Genomic DNA, 23057 nt, shown 5'->3' with positions numbered 1-23057 from the left:
CTTTTATTTATTTACTTTATATTTTTTTTTGTTATTGATTTGCACCCTGTTTTTTTCCCTCATCCCGCAACTCTAAATTATCATGAAATCAATCCTTCACGCTTGCAGTTAGGGGTGGCAATTCGGGTCCAAATCAGGTTGGCGGGTCGGGTTCGGGTCAACAGACCCGTCAGAAAATCTGTTGACCCGAACACCGACCCGCCAACCCGTGACGGGTCAGGTATGCTGACCCGAACCCGAAAATTTCTGGTTTACGGGGCGGCGGGTCGACCCGAAATGACCCGAAACTTAATTTTAATTTATTAATTTATCACTGTAATTTCTAATAAAATCAATTTCTCACAAAACTAATTACATAATCAAGTAATAAAAATTTAAATAAATGATTCCAAATCAAATCTAAAATAAATTAAACACCGTAAAAGTGTTTTATCCCAAGCAAAATATAAAATAAATTAAAACAATACAAAAGTGAAAAATAATATAATATATTATTTGTCCAAGTATAATAATTTCAACTTCACACAAATTAAATAAATTCGTTTAGGATTAAGTAATTAATGCCTTTGAAAAAAAGAATAACTTAGTTTAGTTAGATAAAATTATTTTTATGTTTATTAAATTATTTTTAATTCGTAAACGGGTCATATCGGGTCATATCAGGTCACCACGGGTTGACCCGAAATCGACCGGTTTTCTTTTCGGGTTCATCGGGTCCAACCCGATTCTGACCCGAATTCCCGAAACCTCAACCCAAACCCATTAATTTCGTGTTAGGTTCGTGTCGTGTTTTCAGGTCGTGTCGAAAATTGCCACCCCTAGTTGCGGTGATACATTTGCGCCGACAAATTTGAGCGACGATCCGGGCTTTGATCGAGCCGTACCGTTCCTGATTTGTCTCGCGCCTTCAGATCCTCCTTCACGCTTCGACAAGAAGCAAAATATTAAGCAATCGTTCCGACGGAGCTAAATTACTACAGGATAAAGAACGAATAGGAAATTTGGATTTCGAAACAAAAAAGAGAGGGATGCAACACGAGGACTTCCCAGGGGGTCACCCATCCTAGTACTACTCTCGCCCAAGCACGCTTAACTTCGGAGTTCTGATGGGATCCGGTGCATTAGTGCTGGTATGATCGCACCCGCCATGTTCCTTTCGTTTTATTCTTTTAAACTACCCCGTCCTGCGAAGCAGTGTGGCTTTTCTAGACCGAAATTCATTTTAAGCGTCAATTCAAGCATTTTCCTCTTATCCTTTTATTTATTTACTTTATATTTTTTTTTGTTATTGATTTGCACCCTGTTTTTTTCCCTCATCCCGCAACTCTAAATTATCATGAAATCAATCCTTCACGCTTGCAGTTAGGGGTGGCAATTCGGGTCCAAATCAGGTTGGCGGGTCGGGTTCGGGTCAACAGACCCGCCAGAAAATCTGTTGACCCGAACCCCGACCCGCCAACCCGTGACGGGTCAGGTATGCTGACCCGAACCCGAAAATTTCAGGTTTACGGGGCGGCGGGTCGACCCGAAATGACCCGAAACTTAATTTTAATTTATTAATTTATCACTGTAATTTCTAATAAAATCAATTTCTCACAAAACTAATTACATAATCAAGTAATAAAAATTTAAATAAATGATTCCAAATCAAATCTAAAATAAATTAAACACCGTAAAAGTGTTTTATCCCAAGCAAAATATAAAATAAATTAAAACAATACAAAAGTGAAAAATAATATAATATATTATTTGTTCAAGTATAATAATTTCAACTTCACACAAATTAAATAAATTCGTTTAGGATTAAGTAATTAATGCCTTTGAAAAAAAGAATAACTTAGTTTAGTTAGATAAAATTATTTTTATGTTTATTAAATTATTTTTAATTCGTAAACGGGTCATATCGGGTCACCACGGGTTGACCCGAAATCGACCGGTTTTATTTTCGGGTTCATCGGGTCCAACCCGATTCTGACCCGAATTCCCGAAACCTCAACCCAAACCCATTAATTTCGTGTTAGGTTCGTGTCGTGTTTTCAGGTCGTGTCGAAAATTGCCACCCCTAGTTGCGGTGATACATTTGCGCCGACAAATTTGAGCGACGATCCGGGCTTTGATCGAGCCGTACCGTTCCTGATTTGTCTCGCGCCTTCAGATCCTCCTTCACGCTTCGACAAGAAGCAAAATATTAAGCAATCGTTCCGACGGAGCTAAATTACTACAGGATAAAGAACGAATAGGAAATTTGGATTTCGAAACAAAAAAGAGAGGGGTGCAACACGAGGACTTCCCAGGGGGTCACCCATCCTAGTACTACTCTCGCCCAAGCACGCTTAACTTCGGAGTTCTGATGGGATCCGGTGCATTAGTGCTGGTATGATCGCACCCGCCATGTTCCTTTCGCTTTATTCTTTTAAACTACCCCGTCCTGCGAAGCAGTGTGGCTTTTCTAGACCGAAATTCATTTTAAGCGTCAATTCAAGCATTTTCCTCTTATCCTTTTATTTATTTACTTTATATTTTTTTTTGTTATTGATTTGCACCCTGTTTTTTTCCCTCATCCCGCAACTCTAAATTATCATGAAATCAATCCTTCACGCTTGCAGTTAGGGGTGGCAATTCGGGTCCAAATCAGGTTGGCGGGTCGGGTTCGGGTCAACAGACCCGCCAGAAAATCTGTTGACCCGAACCCCGACCCGCCAACCCGTGACGGGTCAGGTATGCTGACCCGAACCCGAAAATTTCAGGTTTACGGGGCGGCGGGTCGACCCGAAATGACCCGAAACTTAATTTTAATTTATTAATTTATCACTGTAATTTCTAATAAAATCAATTTCTCACAAAACTAATTACATAATCAAGTAATAAAAATTTAAATAAATGATTCCAAATCAAATCTAAAATAAATTAAACACCGTAAAAGTGTTTTATCCCAAGCAAAATATAAAATAAATTAAAACAATACAAAAGTGAAAAATAATATAATATATTATTTGTCCAAGTATAATAATTTCAACTTCACACAAATTAAATAAATTCGTTTAGGATTAAGTAATTAATGCCTTTGAAAAAAAGAATAACTTAGTTTAGTTAGATAAAATTATTTTTATGTTTATTAAATTATTTTTAATTCGTAAACGGGTCATATCGGGTCATATCAGGTCACCACGGGTTGACCCGAAATCGACCGGTTTTCTTTTCGGGTTCATCGGGTCCAACCCGATTCTGACCCGAATTCCCGAAACCTCAACCCAAACCCATTAATTTCGTGTTAGGTTCGTGTCGTGTCGAAAATTGCCACCCCTAGTTGCGGTGATACATTTGCGCCGACAAATTTGAGCGACGATCCGGGTTTTGATCGAGCCGTACCGTTCCTGATTTGTCTCGCGCCTTCAGATCCTCCTTCACGCTTCGACAAGAAGCAAAATATTAAGCAATCGTTCCGACGGAGCTAAATTACTACAGGATAAAGAACGAATAGGAAATTTGGATTTCGAAACAAAAAAGAGAGGGGTGCAACACGAGGACTTCCCAGGGGGTCACCCATCCTAGTACTACTCTCGCCCAAGCACGCTTAACTTCGGAGTTCTGATGGGATCCGGTGCATTAGTGCTGGTATGATCGCACCCGCCATGTTCCTTTCGCTTTATTCTTTTAAACTACCCCGTCCTGCGAAGCAGTGTGGCTTTTCTAGACCGAAATTCATTTTAAGCGTCAATTCAAGCATTTTCCTCTTATCCTTTTATTTATTTACTTTATATTTTTTTTTGTTATTGATTTGCACCCTGTTTTTTTCCCTCATCCCGCAACTCTAAATTATCATGAAATCAATCCTTCACGCTTGCAGTTAGGGGTGGCAATTCGGGTCCAAATCAGGTTGGCGGGTCGGGTTCGGGTCAACAGACCCGCCAGAAAATCTGTTGACCCGAACCCCGACCCGCCAACCCGTGACGGGTCAGGTATGCTGACCCGAACCCGAAAATTTCAGGTTTACGGGGCGGCGGGTCGACCCGAAATGACCCGAAACTTAATTTTAATTTATTAATTTATCACTGTAATTTCTAATAAAATCAATTTCTCACAAAACTAATTACATAATCAAGTAATAAAAATTTAAATAAATGATTCCAAATCAAATCTAAAATAAATTAAACACCGTAAAAGTGTTTTATCCCAAGCAAAATATAAAATAAATTAAAACAATACAAAAGTGAAAAATAATATAATATATTATTTGTCCAAGTATAATAATTTCAACTTCACACAAATTAAATAAATTCGTTTAGGATTAAGTAATTAATGCCTTTGAAAAAAAGAATAACTTAGTTTAGTTAGATAAAATTATTTTTATGTTTATTAAATTATTTTTAATTCGTAAACGGGTCATATCGGGTCATATCAGGTCACCACGGGTTGACCCGAAATCGACCGGTTTTCTTTTCGGGTTCATCGGGTCCAACCCGATTCTGACCCGAATTCCCGAAACCTCAACCCAAACCCATTAATTTCGTGTTAGGTTCGTGTCGTGTCGAAAATTGCCACCCCTAGTTGCGGTGATACATTTGCGCCGACAAATTTGAGCGACGATCCGGGTTTTGATCGAGCCGTACCGTTCCTGATTTGTCTCGCGCCTTCAGATCCTCCTTCACGCTTCGACAAGAAGCAAAATATTAAGCAATCGTTCCGACGGAGCTAAATTACTACAGGATAAAGAACGAATAGGAAATTTGGATTTCGAAACAAAAAAGAGAGGGGTGCAACACGAGGACTTCCCAGGGGGTCACCCATCCTAGTACTACTCTCGCCCAAGCACGCTTAACTTCGGAGTTCTGATGGGATCCGGTGCATTAGTGCTGGTATGATCGCACCCGCCATGTTCCTTTCGCTTTATTCTTTTAAACTACCCCGTCCTGCGAAGCAGTGTGGCTTTTCTAGACCGAAATTCATTTTAAGCGTCAATTCAAGCATTTTCCTCTTATCCTTTTATTTATTTACTTTATATTTTTTTTTGTTATTGATTTGCACCCTGTTTTTTTCCCTCATCCCGCAACTCTAAATTATCATGAAATCAATCCTTCACGCTTGCAGTTAGGGGTGGCAATTCGGGTCCAAATCAGGTTGGCGGGTCGGGTTCGGGTCAACAGACCCGCCAGAAAATCTGTTGACCCGAACCCCGACCCGCCAACCTGTGACGGGTCAGGTATGCTGACCCGAACCCGAAAATTTCAGGTTTACGGGGCGGCGGGTCGACCCGAAATGACCCGAAACTTAATTTTAATTTATTAATTTATCACTGTAATTTCTAATAAAATCAATTTCTCACAAAACTAATTACATAATCAAGTAATAAAAATTTAAATAAATGATTCCAAATCAAATCTAAAATAAATTAAACACCGTAAAAGTGTTTTATCCCAAGCAAAATATAAAATAAATTAAAACAATACAAAAGTGAAAAATAATATAATATATTATTTGTCCAAGTATAATAATTTCAACTTCACACAAATTAAATAAATTCGTTTAGGATTAAGTAATTAATGCCTTTGAAAAAAAGAATAACTTAGTTTAGTTAGATAAAATTATTTTTATGTTTATTAAATTATTTTTAATTCGTAAACGGGTCATATCGGGTCATATCAGGTCACCACGGGTTGACCCGAAATCGACCGGTTTTCTTTTCGGGTTCATCGGGTCCAACCCGATTCTGACCCGAATTCCCGAAACCTCAACCCAAACCCATTAATTTCGTGTTAGGTTCGTGTCGTGTTTTCAGGTCGTGTCGAAAATTGCCACCCCTAGTTGCGGTGATACATTTGCGCCGACAAATTTGAGCGACGATCCGGGCTTTGATCGAGCCGTACCGTTCCTGATTTGTCTCGCGCCTTCAGATCCTCCTTCACGCTTCGACAAGAAGCAAAATATTAAGCAATCGTTCCGACGGAGCTAAATTACTACAGGATAAAGAACGAATAGGAAATTTGGATTTCGAAACAAAAAAGAAAGGGGTGCAACACGAGGACTTCCCAGGGGGTCACCCATCCTAGTACTACTCTCGCCCAAGCACGCTTAACTTCGGAGTTCTGATTGGATCCGGTGCATTAGTGCTGGTATGATCGCACCCGCCATGTTCCTTTCGCTTTATTCTTTTAAACTACCCCGTCCTGCGAAGCAGTGTGGCTTTTCTAGACCGAAATTCATTTTAAGCGTCAATTCAAGCATCTTCCTCTTATCCTTTTATTTATTTATTTTATATTTTTTTTTGTTATTGATTTGCACCCTGTTTTTTTCCCTCATCCCGCAACTCTAAATTATCATGAAATCAATCCGTCACGCTTGCAGTTAGGGGTGGCAATTCGGGTCCAAATCAGGTTGGCGGGTCGGGTTCGGGTCAACAGACCCGTCAGAAAATCTGTTGACCCGAACACCGACCCGCCAACCCGTGACGGGTCAGGTATGCTGACCCGAACCCGAAAATTTCTGGTTTACGGGGCGGCGGGTCGACCCGAAATGACCCGAAACTTAATTTTAATTTATTAATTTATCACTGTAATTTCTAATAAAATCAATTTCTCACAAAACTAATTACATAATCAAGTAATAAAAATTTAAATAAATGATTACAAATCAAATCTAAAATAAATTAAACACCGTAAAAGTGTTTTATCCCAAGCAAAATATAAAATAAATTAAAACAATACAAAAGTGAAAAATAATATAATATATTATTTGTCCAAGTATAATAATTTCAACTTCACACAAATTAAATAAATTCGTTTAGGATTAAGTAATTAATGCCTTTGAAAAAAAGAATAACTTAGTTTAGTTAGATAAAATTATTTTTATATTTATTAAATTATTTTTAATTCGTAAACGGGTCATATCGGGTCATATCAGGTCACCACGGGTTGACCCGAAATCGACCGGTTTTCTTTTCGGGTTCATCGGGTCCAACCCGATTCTGACCCGAATTCCCGAAACCTCAACCCAAACCCATTAATTTCGTGTTAGGTTCGTGTCGTGTTTTCAGGTCGTGTCGAAAATTGCCACCCCTAGTTGCGGTGATACATTTGCGCCGACAAATTTGAGCGACGATCCGGGCTTTGATCGAGCCGTACCGTTCCTGATTTGTCTCGCGCCTTCAGATCCTCCTTCACGCTTCGACAAGAAGCAAAATATTAAGCAATCGTTCCGACGGAGCTAAATTACTACAGGATAAAGAACGAATAGGAAATTTGGATTTCGAAACAAAAAAGAGAGGGATGCAACACGAGGACTTCCCAGGGGGTCACCCATCCTAGTACTACTCTCGCCCAAGCACGCTTAACTTCGGAGTTCTGATGGGATCCGGTGCATTAGTGCTGGTATGATCGCACCCGCCATGTTCCTTTCGTTTTATTCTTTTAAACTACCCCGTCCTGCGAAGCAGTGTGGCTTTTCTAGACCGAAATTCATTTTAAGCGTCAATTCAAGCATTTTCCTCTTATCCTTTTATTTATTTACTTTATATTTTTTTTTGTTATTGATTTGCACCCTGTTTTTTTCCCTCATCCCGCAACTCTAAATTATCATGAAATCAATCCTTCACGCTTGCAGTTAGGGGTGGCAATTCGGGTCCAAATCAGGTTGGCGGGTCGGGTTCGGGTCAACAGACCCGCCAGAAAATCTGTTGACCCGAACCCCGACCCGCCAACCCGTGACGGGTCAGGTATGCTGACCCGAACCCGAAAATTTCAGGTTTACGGGGCGGCGGGTCGACCCGAAATGACCCGAAACTTAATTTTAATTTATTAATTTATCACTGTAATTTCTAATAAAATCAATTTCTCACAAAACTAATTACATAATCAAGTAATAAAAATTTAAATAAATGATTCCAAATCAAATCTAAAATAAATTAAACACCGTAAAAGTGTTTTATCCCAAGCAAAATATAAAATAAATTAAAACAATACAAAAGTGAAAAATAATATAATATATTATTTGTCCAAGTATAATAATTTCAACTTCACACAAATTAAATAAATTCGTTTAGGATTAAGTAATTAATGCCTTTGAAAAAAAGAATAACTTAGTTTAGTTAGATAAAATTATTTTTATGTTTATTAAATTATTTTTAATTCGTAAACGGGTCATATCGGGTCATATCAGGTCACCACGGGTTGACCCGAAATCGACCGGTTTTCTTTTCGGGTTCATCGGGTCCAACCCGATTCTGACCCGAATTCCCGAAACCTCAACCCAAACCCATTAATTTCGTGTTAGGTTCGTGTCGTGTCGAAAATTGCCACCCCTAGTTGCGGTGATACATTTGCGCCGACAAATTTGAGCGACGATCCGGGCTTTGATCGAGCCGTACCGTTCCTGATTTGTCTCGCGCCTTCAGATCCTCCTTCACGCTTCGACAAGAAGCAAAATATTAAGCAATCGTTCCGACGGAGCTAAATTACTACAGGATAAAGAACGAATAGGAAATTTGGATTTCGAAACAAAAAAGAGAGGGGTGCAACACGAGGACTTCCCAGGGGGTCACCCATCCTAGTACTACTCTCGCCCAAGCACGCTTAACTTCGGAGTTCTGATGGGATCCGGTGCATTAGTGCTGGTATGATCGCACCCGCCATGTTCCTTTCGCTTTATTCTTTTAAACTACCCCGTCCTGCGAAGCAGTGTGGCTTTTCTAGACCGAAATTCATTTTAAGCGTCAATTCAAGCATTTTCCTCTTATCCTTTTATTTATTTACTTTATATTTTTTTTTGTTATTGATTTGCACCCTGTTTTTTTCCCTCATCCCGCAACTCTAAATTATCATGAAATCAATCCTTCACGCTTGCAGTTAGGGGTGGCAATTCGGGTCCAAATCAGGTTGGCGGGTCGGGTTCGGGTCAACAGACCCGCCAGAAAATCTGTTGACCCGAACCCCGACCCGCCAACCCGTGACGGGTCAGGTATGCTGACCCGAACCCGAAAATTTCAGGTTTACGGGGCGGCGGGTCGACCCGAAATGACCCGAAACTTAATTTTAATTTATTAATTTATCACTGTAATTTCTAATAAAATCAATTTCTCACAAAACTAATTACATAATCAAGTAATAAAAATTTAAATAAATGATTCCAAATCAAATCTAAAATAAATTAAACACCGTAAAAGTGTTTTATCCCAAGCAAAATATAAAATAAATTAAAACAATACAAAAGTGAAAAATAATATAATATATTATTTGTCCAAGTATAATAATTTCAACTTCACACAAATTAAATAAATTCGTTTAGGATTAAGTAATTAATGCCTTTGAAAAAAAGAATAACTTAGTTTAGTTAGATAAAATTATTTTTATGTTTATTAAATTATTTTTAATTCGTAAACGGGTCATATCGGGTCATATCAGGTCACCACGGGTTGACCCGAAATCGACCGGTTTTCTTTTCGGGTTCATCGGGTCCAACCCGATTGTGACCCGAATTCCCGAAACCTCAACCCAAACCCATTAATTTCGTGTTAGGTTCGTGTCGTGTTTTCAGGTCGTGTCGAAAATTGCCACCCCTAGTTGCGGTGATACATTTGCGCCGACAAATTTGAGCGACGATCCGGGCTTTGATCGAGCCGTACCGTTCCTGATTTGTCTCGCGCCTTCAGATCCTCCTTCACGCTTCGACAAGAAGCAAAATATTAAGCAATCGTTCCGACGGAGCTAAATTACTACAGGATAAAGAACGAATAGGAAATTTGGATTTCGAAACAAAAAAGAGAGGGGTGCAACACGAGGACTTCCCAGGGGGTCACCCATCCTAGTACTACTCTCGCCCAAGCACGCTTAACTTCGGAGTTCTGATGGGATCCGGTGCATTAGTGCTGGTATGATCGCACCCGCCATGTTCCTTTCGCTTTATTCTTTTAAACTACCCCGTCCTGCGAAGCAGTGTGGCTTTTCTAGACCGAAATTCATTTTAAGCGTCAATTCAAGCATTTTCCTCTTATCCTTTTATTTATTTACTTTATATTTTTTTTTGTTATTGATTTGCACCCTGTTTTTTTCCCTCATCCCGCAACTCTAAATTATCATGAAATCAATCCTTCACGCTTGCAGTTAGGGGTGGCAATTCGGGTCCAAATCAGGTTGGCGGGTCGGGTTCGGGTCAACAGACCCGCCAGAAAATCTGTTGACCCGAACCCCGACCCGCCAACCCGTGACGGGTCAGGTATGCTGACCCGAACCCGAAAATTTCAGGTTTACGGGGCGGCGGGTCGACCCGAAATGACCCGAAACTTAATTTTAATTTATTAATTTATCACTGTAATTTCTAATAAAATCAATTTCTCACAAAACTAATTACATAATCAAGTAATAAAAATTTAAATAAATGATTCCAAATCAAATCTAAAATAAATTAAACACCGTAAAAGTGTTTTATCCCAAGCAAAATATAAAATAAATTAAAACAATACAAAAGTGAAAAATAATATAATATATTATTTGTCCAAGTATAATAATTTCAACTTCACACAAATTAAATAAATTCGTTTAGGATTAAGTAATTAATGCCTTTGAAAAAAAGAATAACTTAGTTTAGTTAGATAAAATTATTTTTATGTTTATTAAATTATTTTTAATTCGTAAACGGGTCATATCGGGTCATATCAGGTCACCACGGGTTGACCCGAAATCGACCGGTTTTCTTTTCGGGTTCATCGGGTCCAACCCGATTCTGACCCGAATTCCCGAAACCTCAACCCAAACCCATTAATTTCGTGTTAGGTTCGTGTCGTGTTTTCAGGTCGTGTCGAAAATTGCCACCCCTAGTTGCGGTGATACATTTGCGCCGACAAATTTGAGCGACGATCCGGGCTTTGATCGAGCCGTACCGTTCCTGATTTGTCTCGCGCCTTCAGATCCTCCTTCACGCTTCGACAAGAAGCAAAATATTAAGCAATCGTTCCGACGGAGCTAAATTACTACAGGATAAAGAACGAATAGGAAATTTGGATTTCGAAACAAAAAAGAAAGGGGTGCAACACGAGGACTTCCCAGGGGGTCACCCATCCTAGTACTACTCTCGCCCAAGCACGCTTAACTTCGGAGTTCTGATTGGATCCGGTGCATTAGTGCTGGTATGATCGCACCCGCCATGTTCCTTTCGCTTTATTCTTTTAAACTACCCCGTCCTGCGAAGCAGTGTGGCTTTTCTAGACCGAAATTCATTTTAAGCGTCAATTCAAGCATTTTCCTCTTATCCTTTTATTTATTTACTTTATATTTTTTTTTGTTATTGATTTGCACCCTGTTTTTTTCCCTCATCCCGCAACTCTAAATTATCATGAAATCAATCCTTCACGCTTGCAGTTAGGGGTGGCAATTCGGGTCCAAATCAGGTTGGCGGGTCGGGTTCGGGTCAACAGACCCGTCAGAAAATCTGTTGACCCGAACACCGACCCGCCAACCCGTGACGGGTCAGGTATGCTGACCCGAACCCGAAAATTTCTGGTTTACGGGGCGGCGGGTCGACCCGAAATGACCCGAAACTTAATTTTAATTTATTAATTTATCACTGTAATTTCTAATAAAATCAATTTCTCACAAAACTAATTACATAATCAAGTAATAAAAATTTAAATAAATGATTCCAAATCAAATCTAAAATAAATTAAACACCGTAAAAGTGTTTTATCCCAAGCAAAATATAAAATAAATTAAAACAATACAAAAGTGAAAAATAATATAATATATTATTTGTCCAAGTATAATAATTTCAACTTCACACAAATTAAATAAATTCGTTTAGGATTAAGTAATTAATGCCTTTGAAAAAAAGAATAACTTAGTTTAGTTAGATAAAATTATTTTTATGTTTATTAAATTATTTTTAATTCGTAAACGGGTCATATCGGGTCATATCAGGTCACCACGGGTTGACCCGAAATCGACCGGTTTTCTTTTCGGGTTCATCGGGTCCAACCCGATTCTGACCCGAATTCCCGAAACCTCAACCCAAACCCATTAATTTCGTGTTAGGTTCGTGTCGTGTCGAAAATTGCCACCCCTAGTTGCGGTGATACATTTGCGCCGACAAATTTGAGCGACGATCCGGGTTTTGATCGAGCCGTACCGTTCCTGATTTGTCTCGCGCCTTCAGATCCTCCTTCACGCTTCGACAAGAAGCAAAATATTAAGCAATCGTTCCGACGGAGCTAAATTACTACAGGATAAAGAACGAATAGGAAATTTGGATTTCGAAACAAAAAAGAGAGGGGTGCAACACGAGGACTTCCCAGGGGGTCACCCATCCTAGTACTACTCTCGCCCAAGCACGCTTAACTTCGGAGTTCTGATGGGATCCGGTGCATTAGTGCTGGTATGATCGCACCCGCCATGTTCCTTTCGCTTTATTCTTTTAAACTACCCCGTCCTGCGAAGCAGTGTGGCTTTTCTAGACCGAAATTCATTTTAAGCGTCAATTCAAGCATTTTCCTCTTATCCTTTTATTTATTTACTTTATATTTTTTTTTGTTATTGATTTGCACCCTGTTTTTTTCCCTCATCCCGCAACTCTAAATTATCATGAAATCAATCCTTCACGCTTGCAGTTAGGGGTGGCAATTCGGGTCCAAATCAGGTTGGCGGGTCGGGTTCGGGTCAACAGACCCGCCAGAAAATCTGTTGACCCGAACCCCGACCCGCCAACCCGTGACGGGTCAGGTATGCTGACCCGAACCCGAAAATTTCAGGTTTACGGGGCGGCGGGTCGACCCGAAATGACCCGAAACTTAATTTTAATTTATTAATTTATCACTGTAATTTCTAATAAAATCAATTTCTCACAAAACTAATTACATAATCAAGTAATAAAAATTTAAATAAATGATTCCAAATCAAATCTAAAATAAATTAAACACCGTAAAAGTGTTTTATCCCAAGCAAAATATAAAATAAATTAAAACAATACAAAAGTGAAAAATAATATAATATATTATTTGTCCAAGTATAATAATTTCAACTTCACACAAATTAAATAAATTCGTTTAGGATTAAGTAATTAATGCCTTTGAAAAAAAGAATAACTTAGTTTAGTTAGATAAAATTATTTTTATGTTTATTAAATTATTTTTAATTCGTAAACGGGTCATATCGGGTCATATCAGGTCACCACGGGTTGACCCGAAATCGACCGGTTTTCTTTTCGGGTTCATCGGGTCCAACCCGATTCTGACCCGAATTCCCGAAACCTCAACCCAAACCCATTAATTTCGTGTTAGGTTCGTGTCGTGTTTTCAGGTCGTGTCGAAAATTGCCACCCCTAGTTGCGGTGATACATTTGCGCCGACAAATTTGAGCGACGATCCGGGCTTTGATCGAGCCGTACCGTTCCTGATTTGTCTCGCGCCTTCAGATCCTCCTTCACGCTTCGACAAGAAGCAAAATATTAAGCAATCGTTCCGACGGAGCTAAATTACTACAGGATAAAGAACGAATAGGAAATTTGGATTTCGAAACAAAAAAGAAAGGGGTGCAACACGAGGACTTCCCAGGGGGTCACCCATCCTAGTACTACTCTCGCCCAAGCACGCTTAACTTCGGAGTTCTGATTGGATCCGGTGCATTAGTGCTGGTATGATCGCACCCGCCATGTTCCTTTCGCTTTATTCTTTTAAACTACCCCGTCCTGCGAAGCAGTGTGGCTTTTCTAGACCGAAATTCATTTTAAGCGTCAATTCAAGCATTTTCCTCTTATCCTTTTATTTATTTACTTTATATTTTTTTTTGTTATTGATTTGCACCCTGTTTTTTTCCCTCATCCCGCAACTCTAAATTATCATGAAATCAATCCTTCACGCTTGCAGTTAGGGGTGGCAATTCGGGTCCAAATCAGGTTGGCGGGTCGGGTTCGGGTCAACAGACCCGTCAGAAAATCTGTTGACCCGAACACCGACCCGCCAACCCGTGACGGGTCAGGTATGCTGACCCGAACCCGAAAATTTCTGGTTTACGGGGCGGCGGGTCGACCCGAAATGACCCGAAACTTAATTTTAATTTATTAATTTATCACTGTAATTTCTAATAAAATCAATTTCTCACAAAACTAATTACATAATCAAGTAATAAAAATTTAAATAAATGATTCCAAATCAAATCTAAAATAAATTAAACACCGTAAAAGTGTTTTATCCCAAGCAAAATATAAAATAAATTAAAACAATACAAAAGTGAAAAATAATATAATATATTATTTGTCCAAGTATAATAATTTCAACTTCACACAAATTAAATAAATTCGTTTAGGATTAAGTAATTAATGCCTTTGAAAAAAAGAATAACTTAGTTTAGTTAGATAAAATTATTTTTATGTTTATTAAATTATTTTTAATTCGTAAACGGGTCATATCGGGTCATATCAGGTCACCACGGGTTGACCCGAAATCGACCGGTTTTCTTTTCGGGTTCATCGGGTCCAACCCGATTCTGACCCGAATTCCCGAAACCTCAACCCAAACCCATTAATTTCGTGTTAGGTTCGTGTCGTGTTTTCAGGTCGTGTCGAAAATTGCCACCCCTAGTTGCGGTGATACATTTGCGCCGACAAATTTGAGCGACGATCCGGGCTTTGATCGAGCCGTACCGTTCCTGATTTGTCTCGCGCCTTCAGATCCTCCTTCACGCTTCGACAAGAAGCAAAATATTAAGCAATCGTTCCGACGGAGCTAAATTACTACAGGATAAAGAACGAATAGGAAATTTGGATTTCGAAACAAAAAAGAGAGGGGTGCAACACGAGGACTTCCCAGGGGGTCACCCATCCTAGTACTACTCTCGCCCAAGCACGCTTAACTTCGGAGTTCTGATGGGATCCGGTGCATTAGTGCTGGTATGATCGCACCCGCCATGTTCCTTTCGCTTTATTCTTTTAAACTACCCCGTCCTGCGAAGCAGTGTGGCTTTTCTAGACCGAAATTCATTTTAAGCGTCAATTCAAGCATTTTCCTCTTATCCTTTTATTTATTTACTTTATATTTTTTTTTGTTATTGATTTGCACCCTGTTTTTTTCCCTCATCCCGCAACTCTAAATTATCATGAAATCAATCCTTCACGCTTGCAGTTAGGGGTGGCAATTCGGGTCCAAATCAGGTTGGCGGGTCGGGTTCGGGTCAACAGACCCGCCAGAAAATCTGTTGACCCGAACCCCGACCCGCCAACCCGTGACGGGTCAGGTATGCTGACCCGAACCCGAAAATTTCAGGTTTACGGGGCGGCGGGTCGACCCGAAATGACCCGAAACTTAATTTTAATTTATTAATTTATCACTGTAATTTCTAATAAAATCAATTTCTCACAAAACTAATTACATAATCAAGTAATAAAAATTTAAATAAATGATTCCAAATCAAATCTAAAATAAATTAAACACCGTAAAAGTGTTTTATCCCAAGCAAAATATAAAATAAATTAAAACAATACAAAAGTGAAAAATAATATAATATATTATTTGTCCAAGTATAATAATTTCAACTTCACACAAATTAAATAAATTCGTTTAGGATTAAGTAATTAATGCCTTTGAAAAAAAGAATAACTTAGTTTAGTTAGATAAAATTATTTTTATGTTTATTAAATTATTTTTAATTCGTAAACGGGTCATATCGGGTCACCACGGGTTGACCCGAAATCGACCGGTTTTCTTTTCGGGTTCATCGGGTCCAACCCGATTCTGACCCGAATTCCCGAAACCTCAACCCAAACCCATTAATTTCGTGTTAGGTTCGTGTCGTGTTTTCAGGTCGTGTCGAAAATTGCCACCCCTAGTTGCGGTGATACATTTGCGCCGACAAATTTGAGCGACGATCCGGGCTTTGATCGAGCCGTACCGTTCCTGATTTGTCTCGCGCCTTCAGATCCTCCTTCACGCTTCGACAAGAAGCAAAATATTAAGCAATCGTTCCGACGGAGCTAAATTACTACAGGATAAAGAACGAATAGGAAATTTGGATTTCGAAACAAAAAAGAGAGGGGTGCAACACGAGGACTTCCCAGGGGGTCACCCATCCTAGTACTACTCTCGCCCAAGCACGCTTAACTTCGAAGTTCTGATGGGATCCGGTGCATTAGTGCTGGTATGATCGCACCCGCCATGTTCCTTTCGCTTTATTCTTTTAAACTACCCCGTCCTGCGAAGCAGTGTGGCTTTTCTAGACCGAAATTCATTTTAAGCGTCAATTCAAGCATTTTCCTCTTATCCTTTTATTTATTTACTTTATATTTTTTTTTGTTATTGATTTGCACCCTGTTTTTTTCCCTCATCCCGCAACTCTAAATTATCATGAAATCAATCCTTCACGCTTGCAGTTAGGGGTGGCAATTCGGGTCCAAATCAGGTTGGCGGGTCGGGTTCGGGTCAACAGACCCGCCAGAAAATCTGTTGACCCGAACCCCGACCCGCCAACCCGTGACGGGTCAGGTATGCTGACCCGAACCCGAAAATTTCAGGTTTACGGGGCGGCGGGTCGACCCGAAATGACCCGAAACTTAATTTTAATTTATTAATTTATCACTGTAATTTCTAATAAAATCAATTTCTCACAAAACTAATTACATAATCAAGTAATAAAAATTTAAATAAATGATTCCAAATCAAATCTAAAATAAATTAAACACCGTAAAAGTGTTTTATCCCAAGCAAAATATAAAATAAATTAAAACAATACAAAAGTGAAAAATAATATAATATATTATTTGTCCAAGTATAATAATTTCAACTTCACACAAATTAAATAAATTCGTTTAGGATTAAGTAATTAATGCCTTTGAAAAAAAGAATAACTTAGTTTAGTTAGATAAAATTATTTTTATGTTTATTAAATTATTTTTAATTCGTAAACGGGTCATATCGGGTCATATCAGGTCACCACGGGTTGACCCGAAATCGACCGGTTTTCTTTTCGGGTTCATCGGGTCCAACCCGATTCTGACCCGAATTCCCGAAACCTCAACCCAAACCCATTAATTTCGTGTTAGGTTCGTGTCGTGTCGAAAATTGCCACCCCTAGTTGCGGTGATACATTTGCGCCGACAAATTTGAGCGACGATCCGGGCTTTGATCGAGCCGTACCGTTCCTGATTTGTCTCGCGCCTTCAGATCCTCCTTCACGCTTCGACAAGAAGCAAAATATTAAGCAATCGTTCCGACGGAGCTAAATTACTACAGGATAAAGAACGAATAGGAAATTTGGATTTCGAAACAAAAAAGAGAGGGGTGCAACACGAGGACTTCCCAGGGGGTCACCCATCCTAGTACTACTCTCGCCCAAGCACGCTTAACTTCGGAGTTCTGATGGGATCCGGTGCATTAGTGCTGGTATGATCGCACCCGCCATGTTCCTTTCGCGTTATTCTTTTAAACTACCCCGTCCTGCGAAGCAGTGTGGCTTTTCTAGACCGAAATTCATTTTAAGCGTCAATTCAAGCATTTTCCTCTTATCCTTTTATTTATTTACTTTATATTTTTTTTTGTTATTGATTTGCACCCTGTTTTTTTCCCTCATCCCGCAACTCTAAATTATCATGAAATCAATCCTTCACGCTTGCAGTTAGGGGTGGCAATTCGGGTCCAAATCAGGTTGGCGGGTCGGGTTCGGGTCAACAGACCCGCCAGAAAATCTGTTGACCCGAACCCCGACCCGCCAACCCGTGACGGGTCAGGTATGCTGACCCGAACCCGAAAATTTCAGGTTTACGGGGCGGCGGGTCGACCCGAAATGACCCGAAACTTAATTTTAATTTATCAATTTATCACTGTAATTTCTAATAAAATCAATTTCTCACAAAACTAATTACATAATCAAGTAATAAAAATTTAAATAAATGATTCCAAATCAAATCTAAAATAAATTAAACACCGTAAAAGTGTTTTATCCCAAGCAAAATATAAAATAAATTAAAACAATACAAAAGTGAAAAATAATATAATATATTATTTGTCCAAGTATAATAATTTCAACTTCACACAAATTAAATAAATTCGTTTAGGATTAAGTAATTAATGCCTTTGAAAAAAAGAATAACTTAGTTTAGTTAGATAAAATTATTTTTATGTTTATTAAATTATTTTTAATTCGTAAACGGGTCATATCAGGTCACCACGGGTTGACCCGAAATCGACCGGTTTTCTTTTCGGGTTCATCGGGTCCAACCCGATTCTGACCCGAATTCCCGAAACCTCAACCCAAACCCATTAATTTCGTGTTAGGTTCGTGTCGTGTTTTCAGGTCGTGTCGAAAATTGCCACCCCTAGTTGCGGTGATACATTTGCGCCGACAAATTTGAGCGACGATCCGGGCTTTGATCGAGCCGTACCGTTCATGATTTGTCTCGCGCCTTCAGATCCTCCTTCACGCTTCGACAAGAAGCAAAATATTAAGCAATCGTTCCGACGGAGCTAAATTACTACAGGATAAAGAACGAATAGGAAATTTGGATTTCGAAACAAAAAAGAGAGGGGTGCAACACGAGGACTTCCCAGGGGGTCACCCATCCTAGTACTACTCTCGCCCAAGCACGCTTAACTTCGGAGTTCTGATGGGATCTGGTGCATTAGTGCTGGTATGATCGCACCCGCCATGTTCCTTTCGCTTTATTCTTTTAAACTACCCCGTCCTGCGAAGCAGTGTGGCTTTTCTAGACCGAAATTCATTTTAAGCGTCAATTCAAGCATTTTCCTCTTATCCTTTTATTTATTTACTTTATATTTTTTTTTGTTATTGATTTGCACCCTGTTTTTTTCCCTCATCCCGCAACTCTAAATTATCATGAAATCAATCCTTCACGCTTGCAGTTAGGGGTGGCAATTCGGGTCCAAATCAGGTTGGCGGGTCGGGTTTGGGTCAACAGACCCGCCAGAAAATCTGTTGACCCGAACCCCGACCCGCCAACCCGTGACGGGTCAGGTATGCTGACCCGAACCCGAAAATTTCAGGTTTACGGGGCGGCGGGTCGATCCGAAATGACCCGAAACTTAATTTTAATTTATTAATTTATCACTGTAATTTCTAATAAAATCAATTTCTCACAAAACTAATTACATAATCAAGTAATAAAAATTTAAATAAATGATTCCAAATCAAATCTAAAATAAATTAAACACCGTAAAAGTGTTTTATCCCAAGCAAAATATAAAATAAATTAAAACAATACAAAAGTGAAAAATAATATAATATATTATTTGTCCAAGTATAATAATTTCAACTTCACACAAATTAAATAAATTCGTTTAGGATTAAGTAATTAATGCCTTTGAAAAAAAGAATAACTTAGTTTAGTTAGATAAAATTATTTTTATGTTTATTAAATTATTTTTAATTCGTAAACGGGTCATATCGGGTCATATCAGGTCACCACGGGTTGACCCGAAATCGACCGGTTTTCTTTTCGGGTTCATCGGGTCCAACCCGATTCTGACCCGAATTCCCGAAACCTCAACCCAAACCCATTAATTTCGTGTTAGGTTCGTGTCGTGTTTTCAGGTCGTGTCGAAAATTGCCACCCCTAGTTGCGGTGATACATTTGCGCCGACAAATTTGAGCGACGATCCGGGCTTTGATCGAGCCGTACCGTTCCTGATTTGTCTCGCGCCTTCAGATCCTCCTTCACGCTTCGACAAGAAGCAAAATATTAAGCAATCGTTCCGACGGAGCTAAATTACTACAGGATAAAGAACGAATAGGAAATTTGGATTTCGAAACAAAAAAGAGAGGGGTGCAACACGAGGACTTCCCAGGGGGTCACCCATCCTAGTACTACTCTCGCCCAAGCACGCTTAACTTCGGAGTTCTGATGGGATCCGGTGCATTAGTGCTGGTATGATCGCACCCGCCATGTTCCTTTCGCTTTATTCTTTTAAACTACCCCGTCCTGCGAAGCAGTGTGGCTTTTCTAGACCGAAATTCATTTTAAGCGTCAATTCAAGCATTTTCCTCTTATCCTTTTATTTATTTACTTTATATTTTTTTTTGTTATTGATTTGCACCCTGTTTTTTTCCCTCATCCCGCAACTCTAAATTATCATGAAATCAATCCTTCACGCTTGCAGTTAGGGGTGGCAATTCGGGTCCAAATCAGGTTGGCGGGTCGGGTTCGGGTCAACAGACCCGCCAGAAAATCTGTTGACCCGAACCCCGACCCGCCAACCCGTGACGGGTCAGGTATGCTGACCCGAACCCGAAAATTTCAGGTTTACGGGGCGGCGGGTCGACCCGAAATGACCCGAAACTTAATTTTAATTTATTAATTTATCACTGTAATTTCTAATAAAATCAATTTCTCACAAAACTAATTACATAATCAAGTAATAAAAATTTAAATAAATGATTCCAAATCAAATCTAAAATAAATTAAACACCGTAAAAGTGTTTTATCCCAAGCAAAATATAAAATAAATTAAAACAATACAAAAGTGAAAAATAATATAATATATTATTTGTCCAAGTATAATAATTTCAACTTCACACAAATTAAATAAATTCGTTTAGGATTAAGTAATTAATGCCTTTGAAAAAAAGAATAACTTAGTTTAGTTAGATAAAATTATTTTTATGTTTATTAAATTATTTTTAATTCGTAAACGGGTCATATCAGGTCACCACGGGTTGACCCGAAATCGACCGGTTTTCTTTTCGGGTTCATCGGGTCCAACCCGATTCTGACCCGAATTCCCGAAACCTCAACCCAAACCCATTAATTTCGTGTTAGGTTCGTGTCGTGTTTTCAGGTCGTGTCGAAAATTGCCACCCCTAGTTGCGGTGATACATTTGCGCCGACAAATTTGAGCGACGATCCGGGCTTTGATCGAGCCGTACCGTTCCTGATTTGTCTCGCGCCTTCAGATCCTCCTTCACGCTTCGACAAGAAGCAAAATATTAAGCAATCGTTCCGACGGAGCTAAATTACTACAGGATAAAGAACGAATAGGAAATTTGGATTTCGAAACAAAAAAGAGAGGGGTGCAACACGAGGACTTCCCAGGGGGTCACCCATCCTAGTACTACTCTCGCCCAAGCACGCTTAACTTCGGAGTTCTGATGGGATCCGGTGCATTAGTGCTGGTATGATCGCACCCGCCATGTTCCTTTCGCTTTATTCTTTTAAACTACCCCGTCCTGCGAAGCAGTGTGGCTTTTCTAGACCGAAATTCATTTTAAGCGTCAATTCAAGCATTTTCCTCTTATCCTTTTATTTATTTACTTTATATTTTTTTTTGTTATTGATTTGCACCCTGTTTTTTTCCCTCATCCCGCAACTCTAAATTATCATGAAATCAATCCTTCACGCTTGCAGTTAGGGGTGGCAATTCGGGTCCAAATCAGGTTGGCGGGTCGGGTTCGGGTCAACAGACCCGCCAGAAAATCTGTTGACCCGAACCCCGACCCGCCAACCCGTGACGGGTCAGGTATGCTGACCCGAACCCGAAAATTTCAGGTTTACGGGGCGGCGGGTCGACCCGAAATGACCCGAAACTTAATTTTAATTTATTAATTTATCATTGTAATTTCTAATAAAATCAATTTCTCACAAAACTAATTACATAATCAAGTAATAAAAATTTAAATAAATGATTCCAAATCAAATCTAAAATAAATTAAACACTGTAAAAGTGTTTTATCCCAAGCAAAATATAAAATAAATTAAAACAATACAAAAGTGAAAAATAATATAATATATTATTTGTCCAAGTATAATAATTTCAACTTCACACAAATTAAATAAATTCGTTTAGGATTAAGTAATTAATGCCTTTGAAAAAAAGAATAACTTAGTTTAGTTAGATAAAATTATTTTTATGTTTATTAAATTATTTTTAATTCGTAAACGGGTCATATCAGGTCACCACGGGTTGACCCGAAATCGACCGGTTTTCTTTTCGGGTTCATCGGGTCCAACCCGATTCTGACCCGAATTCCCGAAACCTCAACCCAAACCCATTAATTTCGTGTTAGGTTCGTGTCGTGTTTTCAGGTCGTGTCGAAAATTGCCACCCCTAGTTGCGGTGATACATTTGCGCCGACAAATTTGAGCGACGATCCGGGCTTTGATCGAGCCGTACCGTTCCTGATTTGTCTCGCGCCTTCAGATCCTCCTTCACGCTTCGACAAGAAGCAAAATATTAAGCAATCGTTCCGACGGAGCTAAATTACTACAGGATAAAGAACGAATAGGAAATTTGGATGTCGAAACAAAAAAGAGAGGGGTGCAACACGAGGACTTCCCAGGGGGTCACCCATCCTAGTACTACTCTCGCCCAAGCACGCTTAACTTCGGAGTTCTGATGGGATCCGGTGCATTAGTGCTGGTATGATCGCACCCGCCATGTTCCTTTCGCTTTATTCTTTTAAACTACCCCGTCCTGCGAAGCAGTGTGGCTTTTCTAGACCGAAATTCATTTTAAGCGTCAATTCAAGCATTTTCCTCTTATCCTTTTATTTATTTACTTTATATTTTTTTTTGTTATTGATTTGCACCCTGTTTTTTTCCCTCATCCCGCAACTCTAAATTATCATGAAATCAATCCTTCACGCTTGCAGTTAGGGGTGGCAATTCGGGTCCAAATCAGGTTGGCGGGTCGGGTTCGGGTCAACAGACCCGCCAGAAAATCTGTTGACCCGAACCCCGACCCGCCAACCCGTGACGGGTCAGGTATGCTGACCCGAACCCGAAAATTTCAGGTTTACGGGGCGGCGGGTCGACCCGAAATGACCCGAAACTTAATTTTAATTTATTAATTTATCACTGTAATTTCTAATAAAATCAATTTCTCACAAAACTAATTACATAATCAAGTAATAAAAATTTAAATAAATGATTCCAAATCAAATCTAAAATAAATTAAACACCGTAAAAGTGTTTTATCCCAAGCAAAATATAAAATAAATTAAAACAATACAAAAGTGAAAAATAATATAATATATTATTTGTCCAAGTATAATAATTTCAACTTCACACAAATTAAATAAATTCGTTTAGGATTAAGTAATTAATGCCTTTGAAAAAAAGAATAACTTAGTTTAGTTAGATAA

The 23057-nt window shown here is 39.1% G+C and overlaps 18 non-coding genes across 18 annotated transcripts; all 18 read right to left on the bottom strand.

Moving 5' to 3' along the window:
- Positions 1–1025: 1025 nt before the first annotated feature.
- Positions 1026–1144, bottom strand: LOC140030017 (5S ribosomal RNA). The gene has a single exon (XR_011833931.1). It is a non-coding gene; the product is annotated as a 5S ribosomal RNA (ribosomal RNA).
- A 1125-nt stretch (positions 1145–2269) lies between these two features.
- Positions 2270–2388, bottom strand: LOC140029452 (5S ribosomal RNA). Its single transcript, XR_011833357.1, has one exon. It is a non-coding gene; the product is annotated as a 5S ribosomal RNA (ribosomal RNA).
- Positions 2389–3510: 1122 nt separating this feature from the next.
- On the bottom strand, positions 3511–3629 carry LOC140029450 (5S ribosomal RNA). Its single transcript, XR_011833355.1, has one exon. It is a non-coding gene; the product is annotated as a 5S ribosomal RNA (ribosomal RNA).
- Positions 3630–4751: 1122 nt separating this feature from the next.
- Positions 4752–4870, bottom strand: LOC140029449 (5S ribosomal RNA). The gene has a single exon (XR_011833354.1). It is a non-coding gene; the product is annotated as a 5S ribosomal RNA (ribosomal RNA).
- A 1135-nt stretch (positions 4871–6005) lies between these two features.
- Positions 6006–6124, bottom strand: LOC140031203 (5S ribosomal RNA). Its single transcript, XR_011835124.1, has one exon. It is a non-coding gene; the product is annotated as a 5S ribosomal RNA (ribosomal RNA).
- Positions 6125–7259: 1135 nt separating this feature from the next.
- LOC140030016 (5S ribosomal RNA) lies at positions 7260–7378 on the bottom strand. Its single transcript, XR_011833930.1, has one exon. It is a non-coding gene; the product is annotated as a 5S ribosomal RNA (ribosomal RNA).
- Positions 7379–8500: 1122 nt separating this feature from the next.
- Positions 8501–8619, bottom strand: LOC140029448 (5S ribosomal RNA). Its single transcript, XR_011833353.1, has one exon. It is a non-coding gene; the product is annotated as a 5S ribosomal RNA (ribosomal RNA).
- Positions 8620–9754: 1135 nt separating this feature from the next.
- LOC140029447 (5S ribosomal RNA) lies at positions 9755–9873 on the bottom strand. The gene has a single exon (XR_011833352.1). It is a non-coding gene; the product is annotated as a 5S ribosomal RNA (ribosomal RNA).
- A 1135-nt stretch (positions 9874–11008) lies between these two features.
- LOC140031202 (5S ribosomal RNA) lies at positions 11009–11127 on the bottom strand. The gene has a single exon (XR_011835123.1). It is a non-coding gene; the product is annotated as a 5S ribosomal RNA (ribosomal RNA).
- Positions 11128–12249: 1122 nt separating this feature from the next.
- On the bottom strand, positions 12250–12368 carry LOC140029446 (5S ribosomal RNA). The gene has a single exon (XR_011833351.1). It is a non-coding gene; the product is annotated as a 5S ribosomal RNA (ribosomal RNA).
- A 1135-nt stretch (positions 12369–13503) lies between these two features.
- LOC140031201 (5S ribosomal RNA) lies at positions 13504–13622 on the bottom strand. The gene has a single exon (XR_011835122.1). It is a non-coding gene; the product is annotated as a 5S ribosomal RNA (ribosomal RNA).
- Positions 13623–14757: 1135 nt separating this feature from the next.
- LOC140029445 (5S ribosomal RNA) lies at positions 14758–14876 on the bottom strand. Its single transcript, XR_011833350.1, has one exon. It is a non-coding gene; the product is annotated as a 5S ribosomal RNA (ribosomal RNA).
- Positions 14877–16001: 1125 nt separating this feature from the next.
- LOC140030812 (5S ribosomal RNA) lies at positions 16002–16120 on the bottom strand. The gene has a single exon (XR_011834731.1). It is a non-coding gene; the product is annotated as a 5S ribosomal RNA (ribosomal RNA).
- Positions 16121–17242: 1122 nt separating this feature from the next.
- Positions 17243–17361, bottom strand: LOC140029444 (5S ribosomal RNA). The gene has a single exon (XR_011833349.1). It is a non-coding gene; the product is annotated as a 5S ribosomal RNA (ribosomal RNA).
- A 1125-nt stretch (positions 17362–18486) lies between these two features.
- Positions 18487–18605, bottom strand: LOC140030769 (5S ribosomal RNA). The gene has a single exon (XR_011834688.1). It is a non-coding gene; the product is annotated as a 5S ribosomal RNA (ribosomal RNA).
- A 1135-nt stretch (positions 18606–19740) lies between these two features.
- On the bottom strand, positions 19741–19859 carry LOC140029443 (5S ribosomal RNA). Its single transcript, XR_011833348.1, has one exon. It is a non-coding gene; the product is annotated as a 5S ribosomal RNA (ribosomal RNA).
- A 1125-nt stretch (positions 19860–20984) lies between these two features.
- On the bottom strand, positions 20985–21103 carry LOC140029442 (5S ribosomal RNA). The gene has a single exon (XR_011833347.1). It is a non-coding gene; the product is annotated as a 5S ribosomal RNA (ribosomal RNA).
- Positions 21104–22228: 1125 nt separating this feature from the next.
- On the bottom strand, positions 22229–22347 carry LOC140029441 (5S ribosomal RNA). Its single transcript, XR_011833346.1, has one exon. It is a non-coding gene; the product is annotated as a 5S ribosomal RNA (ribosomal RNA).
- Between the last annotated feature and the right edge of the window lie 710 nt (positions 22348–23057).

This window comes from Coffea arabica, chromosome 11e, assembly GCF_036785885.1.
Source record: "Coffea arabica cultivar ET-39 chromosome 11e, Coffea Arabica ET-39 HiFi, whole genome shotgun sequence".
NCBI classification, from domain to species: Eukaryota; Viridiplantae; Streptophyta; class Magnoliopsida; order Gentianales; family Rubiaceae; genus Coffea; species Coffea arabica.
This window is presented reverse-complemented; position numbering and strand designations above follow the sequence as displayed.